Source organism: Narcine bancroftii, chromosome 3 (genome assembly GCF_036971445.1).
Source record: "Narcine bancroftii isolate sNarBan1 chromosome 3, sNarBan1.hap1, whole genome shotgun sequence".
Lineage (NCBI taxonomy): Eukaryota > Metazoa > Chordata > Chondrichthyes > Torpediniformes > Narcinidae > Narcine > Narcine bancroftii.
This window is the reverse complement of record NC_091471.1, coordinates 156500307-156512197: the sequence shown is the minus strand read 5'-3', so window position 1 is coordinate 156512197 and position 11891 is coordinate 156500307.

The following is an 11891-nucleotide window of genomic DNA, read 5'->3' as shown; positions in this document are numbered from 1 at the left end:
TCCTGAAGTCAACAACCAGCTCCTTAGTTTTGGGGCAAGGTTGTTGTTGGTGCACCATTCAGCCAGTTTTTCAATCACCATCGTGTATGCTGACTCATTCCCTTCCTTTATACAATCTATTACTGTGGTATCGTCGGCAAATTTGTAGATGGTGTTATTGTCACACCAAGTCACACAGTCAAAGGTATAAAGTGATTAGAGCAGGGGGCTAAGAACACAGCCCTGTGGTGCTCTGGTACTGATGGAGATTGTGAAGGAGAAGTTCTTGCCATTCTTCACTGATTGTGGTCAGGAGGTGAGGAAATCCATGATCCAATTACACAGTGGGGTGTTAACTCACAGGTCTTGGAATTTGCTGATCAGTTTTGAGGGGACGATAGTGTTAAATGCCGAACTGTGGTCGATAAGGAGCATCCTGATGTATGCATCTTTGCTGTCCAGGTATTCCAGTGTTTTGTGTGAGATGGCATCTGCCGTAGGCAAACTGGATTGAATCCATATCACCGCTCAGACAGGAGCTGATGTGTTTCATCACCAGAGAGAACACTTCATCATAGTTTATGTAAATACTACTGGTCAATAGTCATTTAGGCATGTTTCTACACTCTTCTTGGGCGCTGGTATGATTAACGCCTGTTTGAAGCAGGTGGATACCATGGCCTGCTGGATTGAGGTATTGAAGACATCCATGAATACATTGATAAGTTGGTTAGCACATATTTTTAATACTCAGCCGGGTACTCCACCTGGGCCAGATGCTTTCTTCAGATTCACTCTCCTGAAGGCAGCACGCACGTCATCCTCAAATATGGATAGGATGGGATCATCAGGGACGTGCGTGCGGAAGGATGGTTCTTAACTGTTACTGTTGTCAAATCAGGCGTAGAAGGCACTGAGTTTCACTGGGAGCGCAGTTTTGCTGTATGTTACTTTACCAGATTTGGTTTTGTAACGTGGCATTTTGGCATTTTGGCCCTGCCACCGCTGTCAGGTGTCCTTTCTATTTTCAGCTGGAATCTCCATTTTTCCTGGGAAATAACTTTTCGCAGGTCATACCTGCTCCTGCTATATTGATTTGGATCTCCAGACTTCAAAGTCTGTGATCTGGCTCTCAGCAGGTTCCAGGTTTCATTGTTCACCCAGGGCTTTTGGTTGAGGAAAACCCTGAATGATTTGGGGGTGGGGGTGGGGGAATACACTCATCTACAGCTGTTTTGATAAAGCCTATGATGGCCCTGGTGTACTCATTCAGATTCCCAGCAGAGTCCTTGAACACTGCCCTATCACCTGACCATTCTTCAGCCTCCTGTGACCACCTTCTAGCTGTCCTGATCTCAGGTTTTTTGGCTCTGTCTATAGGAAAGTGGGAGCATACTCAGCTGGTCTGACTTGCCAAGATGTGGTCATGAGCCAGGATTTGCTAATCCTATCAGTCTTGCCCTTTAACACGCTGCCAAGGCAGCACAGTTAGTGTCACGGTGAGTGCAACACTTTTACAGCACCAATGACCTGAATTTGAATCTGCCACGTCTGTATGGAGTTTGTACGTTCTCCCTGCGACCACGTTAGTTTTCCCTGGGTGCTCCGGTTTCCTCCCATGTTCCAAAAATATACAGGGTTAATTGGTCAGATAAGTGTGATTGGATGACACAGGCTCTTATGCCAGAAGGGCCTGTTACCATGCTGTATCTCTCAATTAAATTGGGAAACTTCAGTTTAACGGACTGATCCAACTACAATTTAGGTTTTTAAAAAAAAACTCTTAAAATCAATGTGGACCAGGGATGAGGAGAGAATGACAATCTCGAGATGAAGGTAATATTTTCTTGGGAGTCATGTCAAATGGATCAGTGGTCAGCAAGGGGAAAACACTCCTAAGTAGTTGCTGCTTTAACTAGCACAAGAGAAGAAGGTTGAGGTTGATGCAACAATTCCACTGAACAGTATCCAAGGCTGAACAAGCTATATGCCATCAATGTCATTCCTTCCACCATTAAAGCAGAGGTGGGGATCTTCTCAATTGGTTACTCAATGTTCATTTCTTTTCGCAGTTTATCAAGGCTGGGATGTGGTGGGGGGGGGGGGGGCGGCGTGCCACGTAATGACGTGAAGCTTGACTTGAATCCTCTACTCTCTCTGAAAAGGACTAAAAAAGAGTTAAGAAGCCTGAACTGACTGCAAGAAAATAGAAGAGGAAGCTATTGGAAGACCTTCAGAACAATAAACAATGCCTCCTAAGAAAGATAAACTGACTGTTACTTTTTAAGAGCTTGAACAAAAAAAAAGCAAGCTGATAAAGAAGAGAGGCCTACCTCGAAGTAGAATCCTGGAGATCTCTGGAAGGCAAGTACACATGGTGACAGACGTGGAGCTGGGGAAACCTTGGACATTGCTGTACAAGTTAACAATGGAAGTTAAAAAATGTAATCAAGGTATAATTGAAAATAAGGGTTCTACAAAGAAGGTGGAAAGAATGCTGTCTCAAATGGAACAAAAATTTGAAGTGTTGGACGCAAAAGTTAAAGGTAATGAATTTAAAATTCAGCATGTTAAAGAGCAAATGAAGAAGGTTCAAGCTGAGGTGGCTGTAACTAAAGAACAATTAACTCAAAAAATTCATATGTTAGAAAATGCTAGTAGAAGAAATAATATAAAAATTGTTGGACTTAAGGAAGGTGATGAAGAGCAAGATATGAAGAGATTTTTACAACATTGGATTCCACAAACTTTGTGGGTAACTGAATTTCAAGGAGCTATTGAGATTGAAAGAGCTCGTCAAGCATTGTGATATAAGCCACAGCCAGATCAGAAGTCATGTTCGATTCTGGTCAAGTTGCTTCAATATGAAGTGAGGGAGAAGATTTTGGAGTTGGCTACGAAGCAAGCGAAGGAGAGACAATTGCCTTGATTTACAGTGATAATAAGATATTGTTTTACCCTGATATAAGTTTTGATTTGTTGAAAAAAAGAAAATAATTTAATGCTGTTAAAAATGTGCTATGGAAAAAAGGTAACACTTTTATTTTAAAATACCCAGAAGAATTAAAAGTTTTTGTTCCCGAGGGTAAAAATAGGTTTTTTATGGAACCCAATGAAGCAAAAGTTTTGCAGATTCGTGGCCTGAGAAAATGAGACAAGAACTGGGAGATATTTGAAGAGAGAGAGAAAGTAGAAAGATTGCAGTTGGGATGTATAATGAAATGATACAAGTTTTAGGAGGAGAGAGAATATTAGAGAGGGCAGTTTTTACCTGATAGATCTGTTTAAAAAATGAATTGGTCATCGTAAGTTTTGAGTAGATTTGAGGAATAAGAGATAGTAACATTTCAGGGGAGTTAAGTGAGAGTATGAGCCTGGCCTCTGCAGAATCTAGTGGGCGGGTGTGGTTTTCAATCACAACTCCGACATCAGCAGTATAAAGATACACTGGTAATAATGGGTTTTTGTTCTTTTCTTTGTTTCCTATTTTCTCTTTAATACACCTAAATTTAATCATTGTATTATGAAATATTTAGTTAGTATTTTGGATGAAGGAGGAGTGGAGATGGAAAGTTGGATGGTTATTGGATTTTATGACAGTTTAGATGGCTGATAAATTGAATTTTATTAGTATTAATATTAATAGGATTCAGAATCAAATAAAGCGAAAAAAATAGTTTATATGAAAAAAATTAAAACAGACATAGCTTTTTCACAGGAATCACATTTGACAAAAAAGAACATCAAAAATTAAAAAGAGATTGGGTAGGCATAGTAATAGCATCATCCTTTAATTCAAAGGCTAGAGGTGCAGCAATAATAATTAATAAAAATTTACCATTTAAAATATTGGATATTAATATAGATTTAACAGGGAGATATGTCAGATTTGTCAGATTTATTCAGAACAATGGAGCTTAATGAATGTATATGCACCAAATATAGATGATGGCAAATTTATGCAAGATGTCTTTATGAATTTATCAAATGCTAAGGGAAAGGTTATATTGGGAAGGGATTTTAATTTTGCTTTAGACCCTAAATTAGATAGATCGGGAGATAGAATGGTGAAAAATAAGGTAGGAAAAATGTTAACAGATTTGATGAAAGCTATGGATTTAGTGGATTATATGGAGAAAAATCCATCCAAATGAAAGAGATTATTCTTTTTATTCTTTTTTATTTAAAACATCTATCCGTGAATATGTTTTAAATGGAATGTTTTTAATTTCTGCACAGCTTCAATATAGAGTACAAAGAGTGGAATATCAAGTGTGGGTTTTATCAGATCATTCACCTTTAATTTTGTCTATTTCATTGGAAGAAGAACAAAAGATAGGTTATAGATGGAGGTTTAATAATACTTTGTTGAAGAAAAGGGAATATTGTGATTATATGAGGCAACAGATACATTTTTTTGTAGATACTGATAAGGATTCAGTTGCAAGTAAGTTTGTATTATGGGATTCAGTGAAGACATATTTGAGGGGTCAAATAATAAGTTATACTTCAAAAATAAAGAAATAATATATGAAAGAAGTAACTCAATTAGATAAAGAAAGAAATTACACAATGCTGTGCAAACTTATAGCATGGGGAGAGATATAATGAGAATACAACAAAAATATTACGAGTTGGGTGAAAGGGCCCATGAAGTTTTAGCATGGCAATGAAAAACGGAACAGATTTCTGAACAATAATTGCAACTAAGAAATTATCAGGACAGATAACATAAAATGCAGGAAATAAATGATCATTTTAAACACTTTTATGCTAAACTTTATCATTCAGAGTCTAAGAGAGGTGATAATAAAATAAGAGATTATTTGAGACCAATTAAATTACCGGTGTTAAAGGAAAAGATTGTCTGAAAATTTTTCAGAAAAATAAGTTTATGAGATGTTGATGTCTCTACAGAATAATAAGGTGCCAGGTGAACATAGTTTTCCACCAGAATTTTATAAAGGAGCTATTAATAAAGACCTATTAATACCTGTATTGTGGGAGGTATTGGGTCAAATGAAAGAGGTTTATGATCTACCTGAATCTTTTAAAACAGCTTTAATAACTGTAATTCCAAAAAAGGGAAAGGCCTATATCATTATTGAATACAGACTATAAAATGGTATTGAAATTGTTAGCTTCTAGGCTCATTGAATTTTTGCCAAAATTAATAAATTTCGATCAAACTGCTTTTATTAAAAATAGAAAAGCAGCAGATAACATAGTTAATTTTTAAAATTTGGTAAATATAGCACAGAATAGAAAGATTCCCATGGTAGCGGTAGCATTAGATGCAAAGAAAGCATTTGATTGATTGGAATGGGATTTTTAAATTTGAGACACTTAATACTTTTGGGATTCCAAATACTTTTATAAGCTGGATAAATCAATTGTATGATCAACTAAAAGCAAAAGTGATTATGAATAAACAAATCTCACAACCCTTTTTGCATGAAAGGTCTTCTAGACAAGGTTGTCCATATTCACCCTTTTTGTTTGCATTAGTGATTGAACCTTCAGGCTGACTTCCAGGCCAAACATTTTGGCAGTTTCCGCAAAACAGGACGTCAAGCGCTGAAGAGCTGGCTCTGAATGGGCAACTAAAGTGGCATCGTCTGCAAAGAGTAGTTCACGGACAAGTTGCTCTTGTGTCTTGGTGTGTGTTTGCAGGCGCCTCAGATTGAAGAGACTGCCATCCGTGTGGTACCGGATGTTTGGCCTGGAAGTCAGCCTGAAGAAAACTGAGGTCCTCCATCAGCCAGCTCCCCACCTTGACTACCAGCCCCCCCCCCCCCCCACATCTCCATCGGGCACACAAAACTCAAAACGGTCAACCAGTTTACCTATCTCGGCTGCACCATTTCATCGGATGCAAGGATCGACAAAGAGATAGACAACAGACTCGCCAAGGCAAATAGCACCTTTGGAAGACTACACAAAAGAGTCTGGAAAAACAAGCAACTGAAAAACCTCACAAAGATTAGCATATACGGAGCCGTTGTCATACCCACACTCCTGTTCGGCTCTGAATCATGGGTCCTCTACCGGCATCACCTATGGCTCCTAGAACGCTTCCACCAGCGTTGTCTCCGCTCCATCCTCAACATTCATTGGAGTGACTTCATCCCTAACATCGAAGTACTCAAGATGGCAGAGGCCGACAGCATCGAATCCACGCTGTTGAAGATCCAACTACGCTGCGTAGGTCACATCTCCAGAATGGAGGACCATCGCCTTCCCAAGATCGTGTTATATGGCGAGCTCTCCACTGGCCACCGTGTCAGAGGTGCACCAAAGAAGAGGTACAAGGACTGCCTAAAGAAATCTCTTGGTGCCTGCCACATTGACCACCGCCAGTGGGCTGATATCACCTCAAACCATGCATCTTGGCGCCTCACAGTTCGGCGGGCAGCAACCTCCTTTGAGGAAGACCGCAGAGCCCACCTCACTGACAAAAGACAAAGGAGGAAAAACCCAAAACCCAACCCCAACCAACCAATTTTCCCTTGCAACCGCTGCAACCATGTCTGCCTGTCCCGCATCAGACTTGTCAGCCACAAACGAGCCTTCAGCTGATGTGGACATTACCCCTCCATAAATCTTCGTCCGCGAAGCCAAACCAAAGAAAAGAAGTGATTGAACTATTGGCGGACATAATTAAAACTGATAATGAAATTAAAGGATTTAAAGTAGGTAATAAAGAACATAAAATTAGTTTATTTGCTGATGATGTTATAGTATATTTAACGAGACCAGAAATATCTTTAAATAAGTTGAATGAGAGATGAAAAGAGTATTGGTTAGTATCAGGTTATAAAGTGAATGTTGATATGGTGGATATGGATTACTCTCAATGTAAAAGTGTGACAGAATTTAAAAGGAAAAATGAAGCAATTAAAAAATCTTAGGAATTAAAATTAATAGAAATAGCAGTAATCTGTTTAAACTAAATTATTTGCCATTGTTAAAAAAAATTGGAAGAGGATTTGAAAAGATGGATTTACCAATAATGGAAATAGGATGAGTGAATTATATTAAAATGAATTTTTTTCCAAGAATACAATATTTGTTTCAATCATTGCCCATTCAAGTACATGAACCTTGCTTTCAAAACTTGAATAAAATAATTAGTGAATTTCTTTGGAATGGAAAGATGTCAAGAATTGGTTTAAGATTACCGAATTTTCAGCATTATTATGAAGCTGCTCAATTTAAATTTCTTAGTGCATTAATGAATATGGACGACCCACCTAGTTGGGTAAAGATAGAAATGGCAGTTATTTTAGAAAAATGTCCTCATGAGTTTTTGTTTTGATGGAATAAAAATTTATTACGAACTTACGACGTGCCAATATTGAAACATTTATTGAATTTATGGACAAGTAAACTTAAAAAATTGGGACTTAAAAATATATATTCTGGAAGATTGCCATTATATAATAATCACCTTGTTCCTTTTATGGTCTCCAATGCCACTTTGAAACAATGGGAAAAGAAGGGAATAAAAAATTTATCTGATTATTTTTCTGAGGGTTGTTTTTGTTCCTTTGACGAATTACAAAGGAAATACGGTATTAGTGGAAATTCTATATTTGTATATTATCAATTAAGATCTTTTGTAAAACAGTTATGTGGTCGACATATGATTTTATTACCTGAATCTAGTTTTGAAGAATATGTACTTTCAATACCAAAAAATGGATATATATCTGATTTGTATTGTATTTTACAAGAAATTGATAGTAAAAAAGACTGGGATAAAGATAAGTTGAAATGGGAAAAAGATTTAGGACATAAAATAGCTGAAGAAGCTTGGATGGAAATTTGACAGAATAGTATTCAGAAATTAATTAACGCTAGACTAGCGATGATTATAATTTTATTCATCAGTTATATTTAACGCCGGAGAAATTAAAAAATTTGGTCTTAGTAAGTTGGATTCTTGTTTTCGATGTGATCAGACGGCCAATACTTTTTTGCATACTGTTTGGCTTTGTGATCGATTGCAACAGTTTTGGAAAGGTATTCAATCTATTTTTAATGGTTTATATAATATCCATCTTGTATTAGATCCCGATATATTTTTATTAGTGAACATGCAATCATTAATTGATTTAGATTTAGAGGATTATCAGATTTCCTTTATCTATTTAGCTTTAGTCGTGGCTAAGAAATGTATAGCACTTACTTGGAAAGATAAAAATATATTAACTTTAGATAAGTGGTATTTGGAGATGAAATTTTGTTTGACTATGGAAAGGATATCTTTTTCAATTCAGGACAGGATGTCTTTTTATAAGTTAAAGTGGACTCCGTTTGCTAATTATATGCATTTAAGTTTGATTTAAATATATGTTTAAGCGTGATATTTTAGTATTGATAAAAAAAAATTTTTGTTGTTAGAATTATTTTTTTTAGGTTAAGTTTTATCTCTTTTTTTGTAAGTGGGTATTTTTTTTCCATATATAATATTGTTAATTTTATTAACTCTTCACTCTTTATTTGGGGGGGGAGGGCTGGACTAATTTTAAGTTATATTACTAATATTGTGTTACAATTAACGGGGGGGGGCATTATTTTGTGTAGTTTCCTGATGTAATATTGTAATCATACCATTTTAATTTTTAAAAAATTTTTCTTTAAATGTAATTCTCTATTGTATTCATGTTATAAAATTTTAAATAAAGTCTTCAATAAAAAAGAAAAATTAATGTGGAAATTTGATCAGGGTGGACTAAGACGACCAAACTTTAAGAACTATTTTAAAGCAGCTCAATTGAGGGTTTTGTCCTCCTGTTATCAATGGGATGAAAAACCAGCTTGGGTTCAAATAGAAATTAATAATATTGGTGAAACTATTCCGGAATTAATTTTGTATAAATGGAATAGTGAGTCGTTTAAAGGAACTAAAGATTTTTCCGTATTGAAACATATTTTAAACATCTGGAATAGAATTCATATTGAGAGAGGAATCCAAAATGATCAATTACCAAAAATGTTGTTAAAACAAAATCAACTTCTTCCTTTAACTTTGAATAATTCTTTATTTGATAATTGGTTTAGTAAAGGTTATACAGAGAATAAAAGATTGTTTCTTAGGATCTTTTTTTCTTAACATTTGATCAATTAAAAGATAAATACAAAATACATAATAATACAATTTTTGCATATTATCAATTAAAAATGTATTTGAAAAAGACTGGGAGCAGATTTGAGACTCCCTAAACAGAGTCAGTTTGAATATATAAGATACATTTGCAGTTAAGAAATCTATTACTAATATGTATATAAAATTACAAGATACCGTAAGGAAAAAAGATTTACATAAATCAAAAATCTGATGGGAGAAATATTTAAATATACAAATTCAGGAGGAGATTTGGTCAAAATTATGTTGTGATAGTGTTCTTCTTTGGCTTGGCTTCGCGGACGAAGATTTATGGAGGGGGTAAATGTCCACGTCAGCTGCAGGCTCGTTTGACAGTGTTACGAATACAGTAAATGTTAGATATTAAATGGTTCAATATAACTTTCTTCATCAATTGTATTATACTCCACATCAGTTAAATGGACTTAATCCTAATTATTCAAATAAATGTTTTCGATGTGCAAAAGAAATGGGGACATTTTTGCATTCAGTGTGGTCTGAAAAAGTGGAAAGCTTTTGGAATGAACTGAGTTTATTATTAGGGCAATACTAAAGGGATCCAAGAATATTTTTACTTGGAGATATTTATGAAAATGATATAAAATTGAAATTGGACAAATACCAAGAAAAATGTCTAAGTATTGCAATAGCAACTGCAAAGAAATGTATAGCGATATCATGGAAAGATGATAGAGAAGTGTTATTAAGTAGAATGGTGTAATGAGATGCCAAATTGTATACCTTTGGGAAAAAATTACATATAGTTTAAGGAATAGAGTTGAAAAATTTTATAGTATTTGAAAACCATATATGGATTTTATGTATAATTTTCCATCCACCTCTTCTCTCTTATCCACTCTTTTTAATTAGTAATCTTTAATAAGAATTAATGATGGTCTATGCTAATATTATTGTATATTAAATGGTAGGTGTTTCTTTCTTTCCTTTTCTTACTTTTGGGTAGGAGAGGGGATGGGGAGAAAATATATAGAAGTACTTTTTTTTACCATTTGATTGACGTTTTATTCATTTTTTTTCCTGCAATGATGTAAACAATTAAATAATTTTTTTTAAAAAAAGACCAGGGTGTGGCAAGCTGCCTATGGTCACATCTGACTTCTGTGGAAAGGATGAATTTGCCTTTTGTGGATGACCCATTGGCAAACACCTGGCAGAAGCAAGTCCGAATTCTTATCACCAAGCATTATGACCTGGTCGAGAAAAGGGAGATATTAGTGCTAAGTCCTGCAGGGCTGTAGATGGGGGCTAGAACAGCTTCACTCCCTAAGCAGCTGGACAAATGACTGCTGGTTGGTTAAGCCTCTTGATTTAACCAATTGTTAATACTAATAAAATTCACAATGTTTCTGAATAGTATTCAGATACAATTAAAAGACCATCCATTAACAAAATTTTCCTAAATAAAAAATTAACTAATGGGTTGCCTGCACTATATTTAAACTGATGCAGATCATACTGTCATATTCCTCATTTAAATTGCTGTGAGTAGCCTCCAGTTTTCTGTCAGAAATCCAGCATCAGTGGGCATTGAAGGGGAGACTGATGAGGGGGAGTTAGCAAAGACACCACTTCCAAATCTATGAATATACAGATACCCAACTTGGTGGCACTTGCAATTCTGGAATCTGGGCCTGCATCTTCAGGAAAACATTCCGATGTTCTGTACTTTTAATTAGCACCAAAATTCTGCTTTGTACCATTCTAAGCACTAAGTTAATGGCAAGTTTGCAATATCATTTCCAAATACTGTGATTCTGCTGAAGTAAGAAATGCAATGCAAAATATTTTTCCCAACTAATTTTAAACAGGATGACACTAGCGATCTAATCCTGATGTTCAGTGAATATACTAAAATCTTTATTAATTTAAGTGCCAAACTGCAGGCTGCATTTTAATTACAAATAATGTTTTAATTGTTAAATTCACTCTAAAAATTCAATTTCTTTAAATGTTATACTTAACAAGTTAGCAGTTTAGTAACTGATCATTTTGACTTTTTCTTTCACTCAGTTATTCAGATGCCCTCACTCTACAATATTTGGTGCAAAGTGATTCCTTCGATATATCAGGACTTAGTTCTGATGCTGTGTCCATCACCTTGTTTCATCTTAAGCCTAGATGAAAGCAAAGTGATATTTCTGGATGTAATAGTCAGTTCATAAGTCACACTTGCCTTGTGCTCCAAATTGAATATCAATGCAATGCAGTTTCCACTTTGGGATAATGATGAACTTGCCAAATAAATTATAACTAGATTTTAACAAGCTTATCTTGTTTCATTTCCTTTCCTGATTTCTGTTTGATTTTTCAGCCTAAATTAGTGTTTCGAACTTTAAAATAGATTTATGATAGTACAGATCTATCGCCAATGTATATAGGGTATATAGTTACAGTATCTCGACTGTGCTTACAGCGATTGGCTGAGAGCTTAGACATGCCTACTGTCTGGGCCTTAAAGGGTTGTGTCCCTAGCCAGGTTGGATCATTCCGGACTGATCGGCCACCTGTGAAGAGCTCCTGTCTTTTGCTAATAAAAGCCTTGGTTTGGATCAACGTCTTTGATTCTTTCGACGAGCTCTACAAGATTATGATAACTCTTGACACAATACTAAATGCTATTTTTCTGTATAATGAAGATGTGTTTAAAGGAAGCTTTCATTGAATATTAAAATAAAAGTATAATAAAAGTGGCATGGTTAGCAGAACGCTATTACAAAAACCTAGGTTTGAATCCGGCACT